Source organism: Oncorhynchus clarkii, chromosome 9 (assembly GCF_045791955.1).
Source record: "Oncorhynchus clarkii lewisi isolate Uvic-CL-2024 chromosome 9, UVic_Ocla_1.0, whole genome shotgun sequence".
NCBI classification, from domain to species: Eukaryota; Metazoa; Chordata; class Actinopteri; order Salmoniformes; family Salmonidae; genus Oncorhynchus; species Oncorhynchus clarkii.
In genome coordinates this window covers 16,967,502-16,973,790 of record NC_092155.1, presented here as the reverse complement: position 1 = coordinate 16,973,790, position 6,289 = coordinate 16,967,502, and the positions used below count along the sequence as shown (strand labels likewise).

Genomic DNA, 6,289 nt, shown 5'->3' with positions numbered 1-6,289 from the left:
TAAAAGACCCCCTCATACGCCCTCCTTCCCCAACAGGCTTTAATCTGGGCTGACAGCTTCCCCCGTAATTGGTCATAACACCCAGATGGGCCAGTCCTTAATTTGCTGTTCCCAATACAGTGATGGAGGAGGCCATGGAGGGGAAGTGGATGAGAGGCCAAAGCCTTGAGTTGTTGGTTATAGATACAAGAGCAGTAAACACCCAAGGCTCCGCGCCCGACAGTTTGAACAGGCTTTTGTTCACACGTCTATTGAAAAGGGAATGAGGGCCCTCCCTCCCTCCTTACCCTCTTTCACTCTCCCTCTTTCTCACCTCATCTCTCTCTCTCTCTGTGTTTCTTTTGCCAGGAAAAGAGAGCTGGTGGAGCAGGGAGAGAGGAGTGTTTATTTGAAGGTGGACCTGAATATGATTATTGATTAATGATCAATCATTTTCTGATTGATTGAACAGGTGAAGGACCAGGGTAGACTTACAAGGCAAGGTGTTTAGGGTGAGAGGTGAGATGGTGTAGAATAAGGAGACACTGCTCCTGTGTGGTCGTATTTCTCCATGGGAGACTGTGGGGACAGGGGGGTACAGCGGGGCAGCCAGGCCGAGGTGAGGACCCCCTGGCACTAATGAGGGCAACCCGCTGGACACTCTGACCCTAGGGGTGTAGGGGTCAACGGGGCCTGATGGAGGTGTCAGACAGGGCTTGGTAGGGTCTTTAGTCCAGAGTGTGTGTGTGCCACTCTAAGACAGTGGAGGTCACACCCTGACCCGGTCAATGGTCACCCTAAGGGTCACTGTGGGGGGTGTTAAGTAAGACATAATCATCCACTGGTGGCAGAGCCGAATGAGAGAGAGAGAGAGGGAGAGAGAGAGAGAGAGAGAGAGAGAGAGAGAGAGAGAGAGAGAGAGAGAGAGAGAGAGAGAGAGAGAAAAATAAAGATAAAGATAAAGACGGAGAGGAAGAGAGCTGGGCCCATATTGATACTTTGGGAATATGGGCCCTGGAGAGCTTGAATGAGGAGAGGAAACAGTATTCTCCCGGGTTGGGGTCAATTTTTTTCCCAAGCATTGCAGCAGCAGTCCAATTAAAGGCAATTTCTCCCACTGCACATCTGAGGCCCTTGAAGCCGTGCGGTCAGTTGGTGCAGTTTGAGAAGAGGAGGAGGGGAAGAAGAGTGTTGTCAGCACACACCCCACAGGGCCGTTGGGGTGTGTGTGTGTGAAGGGATGTGTATGCGCAGTGGGGCAGCGGAACAGGACTAGGGCACGCAGATGTGTGAGTCTCTAGACTAAGTCCTGCCAAGATCTGCTGTGAGGGTCACAACCTTTACAGAATCAGTGCTCCTGCTTGTCAGTACTAATGAAGGTCAAGGTCCCACCAACACCAGCTGCATGGAGGGAGAGAGAGAGAGAGCGAGAGGGAGAGAGAGAGGGAGGGAGGGGGAGAGAGTTAGGGAGAGAGGGAGTGGGAAACAGGGAGGGAGGGAGGGGGAGAGAGTTAGGGAGGGAAGGAGTGGGAGGGAGGGAGGGAGGGAGGGAGGGAGGGAGGGAGGGAGGGAGGGAGGGAGGGAGGGAGGGAGGGAGGGAGGGGGAAACAGAGGGGGAGACAGGTGGAGAGGTGGAGAGAGAGAGAGAGAGAGAGAGAGAGAGAGGGGGAGAGAGAGGGAGAGAGAAAGAGAAAGAGAGAGAGAAGGAAAGAGGGGGACAGAAAGAGAGTAGACAGGGAGGCAATAGGGAGGGTGGGTTCACAGCTGTCCAGTCCAGGACAGGGGAGGTAGAGAGTAAAGATGGGCTCCTCTCAGCAGCTCAGAGGACACTACAGAGTTGAGAGGGGGAGCTACCAGCCACAGGTGCTGGTGCAGAGCACATGGGGTGAGTAGAGTATAACCTTTAGAGCTCCGTCATCATTACCATCACCACCTCTCTGGTCGATTCTTATCCTCTTTGTCTATGTGTGATTGTGTGTGATTAACGAGTGTGTGGGGGGGGGGGGGGGGGGCAAACCACTGTTCATCTGGTGAGGGAATTGATTGGTGTGGAATCAGTTTAACTGTATGGTGGATTTATGCGAAACTTCTGTGATTTCAGTAGATGGGAATTTATCTAGTGATGTGATAGACAGTGACGCAAGGGGACATGTTGCTATTACATCATTGCTAGCTAACGTTTGGTTCTCTTGGGGTTTGTGATCTAACAAGTAAGAGATGGAGGGAGAGGCAGGAGTGGGTGAAGGTTAGACAGGGCAAGAGAGTTAGAGAAAGGGCAAGATAGAGGGAGAGAGAGAAATAAAGACAGAGAGAGGCATAGAGAGAGAAAGACAGAGAGAGAAAGAGAGAGAAACACAGAGAGAGAGAGAAAGACAGAGAGGAAGAGAGAGAGAAAGACAGAGAGGAAGAGAGAGAGAGAGAGAGAGAGAGAGAGAGAGAGAGAGAAATACGGAGAGGAAGAGAGAGAAAAACAGAGAGACAGAGAGGAAGAGAGAGAGAGAGAGAGAGAGAGAGAGAGAGAATGACTTAGAGAAAGAGATAGTGAGATAAAAACAGAGAGAGAGAAAGAAAGACAGAGAAATAGAGAAAGACAGATAGCATTATAGTATTACGCGTGGTGGGATCCAGCTTTAGAGAGACATGCGCTTGATTAAGATCTCTGCCTCTCTCAGTTGAACTTTTGACCATGTCACCCACCCATCATCCTCCTACGTCTGTGTGTGTGTGTGTGTGTGTACGTGCGCGTACATAATACCATTTATCTGACCTATGGGATCAGTTGCTGGCAGGCATTGCCTAAGCCTGAGCTGAGAACGCATGTTGCGTACACCATGGCACACCCAGTCATGGTACCACTTTATTTTGCGGAAATGACTTAATATTTCCTTGGAACCTACATGGTAACATGGTAATTACAAAGTAATAACCTATGAATTACTTCATTGTGCTTTTGGGACTCTTTGCAACAAGCACCATTTGGTTCCAGGCGGTTATTGTTACAATTATTTGAAGTAAGTATAAGAAAGTCCTCACTAGCTCGGTTTCCATCCAATTGGCAACAGATTTCCATGCAAATATTCTGAAAGCCATATAAAAACAAGATGCACATTTTCCCACCAGAGATGTTTCCATCAGATGTACGCGTTGCAGATTAAAGGCTGTGCGTGATGACGTGGTGCTCATTATGGCTGGGAGCTATTAGGGGAGATCTCTTCGACAATATGCTACTCAGAACATTACAATACCAGATATAATCGTTTTGTGCCTTTAATGACTAGATTATTCCAGACTGCAATTGTTGTGCTTATTTATGGTCACATTCTCATTAAATAATCGTATTATGGCAAAAAAAATAAGGCTTAGTTAATTCATTTAGACTTCATTTTCAACATCTTGATACAGTCTATCTGATGACGCTGCACAGTTTTGATTGGTAAAGTTCAAATACCTCAAATCAAATCAAACTGTATTAGTCACATTGTAAATGAGAACTTGCTCTCAACTGGCCTACCTGGTTAAATAAAGGGCAAATTGAATTAGTCACATTGGAAATGAGAACTTGTTCTCAACTGGCCTACCTGGTTAAATAAAGGTGAACTGGCCTACCTGGTCAAATAAAGGTGAACTGGCCTACCTGGTTAAATAAAGGTGAACTGGCCTACCTGGTTAAATAAAGGTGAACTGGCCTACCTGGTTAAATAAAGGTGAACTGGCCTACCTGGTTAAATAAAGGTGAACTGGCCTACCTGGTCAAATAAAGGTGAACTGGCCTACCTGGTTAAATAAAGGTGAACTGGCCTACCTGGTTAAATAAAGGTGAACTGGCCTACCTGGTTAAATAAAGGTGAACTGGCCTACCTGGTTAAATAAAGGTGAACTGGCCTACCTGGTTAAATAAAGGTGAAATAAAAATACATTCAAATGCGCTGAATATAACTGGTCAATAAAATACACAGCTACAGAATTGAATATTTGACCCAAGGTGTGTCAACAGTGTGTTACAGTGAAATGCTTACTTACGAGCCCCTAAACAACAATGCAGTTTCAAAAAAATACAGATAAGAATAAGAGATAAAAGTAACAAGTAATTAAAGAGCAGCAGTGAAATAAAAATAGTGAGACTATATACAGGGGGGTACCGATACAGAGTCAATGTGCGGGGGCACCGGTTAATTGCGGTAGTATGTACATGTAGGTAGAGTTATTCAAGTGACTATGAATAGATGACAACAGTGAGTAGCAGTGGTGTAAAGAGGGGGTGAGAGGGATGAGGGTTGGGGGGCACTGCAAATAGTCTGGGTAGCCATTTGACTAGAAGTTCAGGAGTCTTATGGCTTGGGGGTAAATAGAGTACAGTCTTGCACTTCACAATATATTGTCAATGTCAAATGTCACGATATTCGATTTAATCATGTATCAGGACAACCCTAGTGCACATAAAATACATTTAGTGTTTAAATTACCATCTACCGAATAACAAATAAGAGTTCTATCGCATTTTCAACTGTGCTGATGGTTTTCTCCAAAAACATGTTGCGTTATAGAGTGAGTGTGGTTTTGGCACCCACCTTGGTTTTGGCACCCACCTTGGTATTGGCACTTGAGCTCTAGCAAACAGCTGGCAGATACAGTGCTGGTAGAGCCTACATGATGAGATTATTATGGACAAAAGAGTGAGATTATTTTTATTTGTGAAACGGCAGCCAAGCATCGATGATCATGTCACCAGAATAGGACCATTCGATATTTATTGGAAAGGAGCATCGAGCTCATTACAGTGCACTGTGAAGTTACTTATTTCATCAGTAGCCTCACTAACTGCATGTTTTCCCGGCGAGTTGTAGTGGGAGGACCACACAACATGTCATCGCGTGACTCCAGGTTTACTTGATATGATGGTTATTAAATCGCGGTTATTAAATCGTTATTAAATTGCGCATAAAAGCATTTCCACTGACATTTCTTGCATAATTAATTTTACAGACACAAAAAGATCCCACCTTGTCGAGCATATTTTGTTTTGTCGACATTTGGAAAATTTACTGACAAATTGTCAGTTTCCATCGGGCCAGTTTCCATCGGACCTGTTTCCATCGGGCCTGTTTCCATCGGACCAGTTTCCATCACTCCTGTTTCCATCGGGCCTGTTTCCATCGGGCCTGTTTCCATCTGGCCAGTTTCCATCGGGCCTGTTTCCATCGGGCCTGTCATTACATTTTTTTTTCGACATGTACTTTACATAAAAAGGTTGGATGAAAAACTGATAATTGATGCCTCATAATTTACCAGGTAAATACAAATGTTTCATTACTGTAAAATAAACTAATAGTCCTCTCATATTGCCCAACCAGTCTCTTTCAGGTCCATCCCAGTCTGTTTCTATATCAAGGTTCGGCTCAATTCATTTCAATACATTCAGGAAGGAAAACTACCATGCCAAACAGTGACCATAGGATTGACCAAGACGCACCTCTAACACATCTGGGACCAGGTTGCCTTTATTCAACCAGTCTCCCGACTTCCCAGTCTGTTCTCTTTGTCCACAGTTGTGCCAGGGATGTCTGGTTGGCGGTTGCTAACTATGTCACTTTGTGCCTGCCCAGACGACTGCTTCCTCTGCCACCATTCTGGCTCCACGATGAGACAGTGACCATCCATTACGGGTCTGTGCCACAGTGTGCCAGTCGGCTCCAGCAGACAGACAGTATCTTCTGTGACCTCATCATCATGAGACAGTGGTGAGAATGGTAATGATGATGATGATGTACCGCCGTGTGTGATGTCACCTAGTCTTGGCCAGTAAGGCTCTCACTGGCTGACTGGCATTGTTTGTCTGTCAGCGGATTCTGATGGAGTTTTCTAGACTACAGATGACCTCTTTGTGCTGCTATTCGTTTCTTTGAGATAGTCATGTGCACACACACAGCAGCAGCATCGTTTTCATTCTCAATTCACACACACACACACACACACACACACACACACACACACACACACACACACACACACACACACACACACACACACACACACACACACACACACACACACACACACACACACTTCTAATCATTAATGTTTGTCACCTTTTCACTTACCTGAAATGTTTTGCTCAAATAAATCAAATTTAATTGCATAATTTTTAACAGTCTGGTAGAGATAAATATTAAAGCCAACTTTAAAATAACAAATAGGTACATTTAATTTCAGTTCCAAATCATTCAGAGTAATTGAACTCGACTTGGAATGTACATTTCTATTAAATTATTATTATGTTAAAATTCGATCTAATTATTAAATGGGAACGGAA

At 45.1% G+C, this 6,289-nt stretch overlaps 1 protein-coding gene across 1 annotated transcript in view; it reads left to right on the top strand.

Annotated features, from left to right (window-relative positions):
* The first annotated feature begins 5,637 nt into the window (after window positions 1–5,637).
* Window positions 5,638–6,289, top strand: part of LOC139417123 (shootin-1-like) — a 24,587-nt gene continuing 23,935 nt past the window's right edge. The window contains exon 1 of the mRNA XM_071166368.1: window positions 5,638–5,726. The gene's annotated coding sequence lies outside the window, so the exon portion shown is untranslated. The remainder of the gene's footprint in view (window positions 5,727–6,289) is intronic.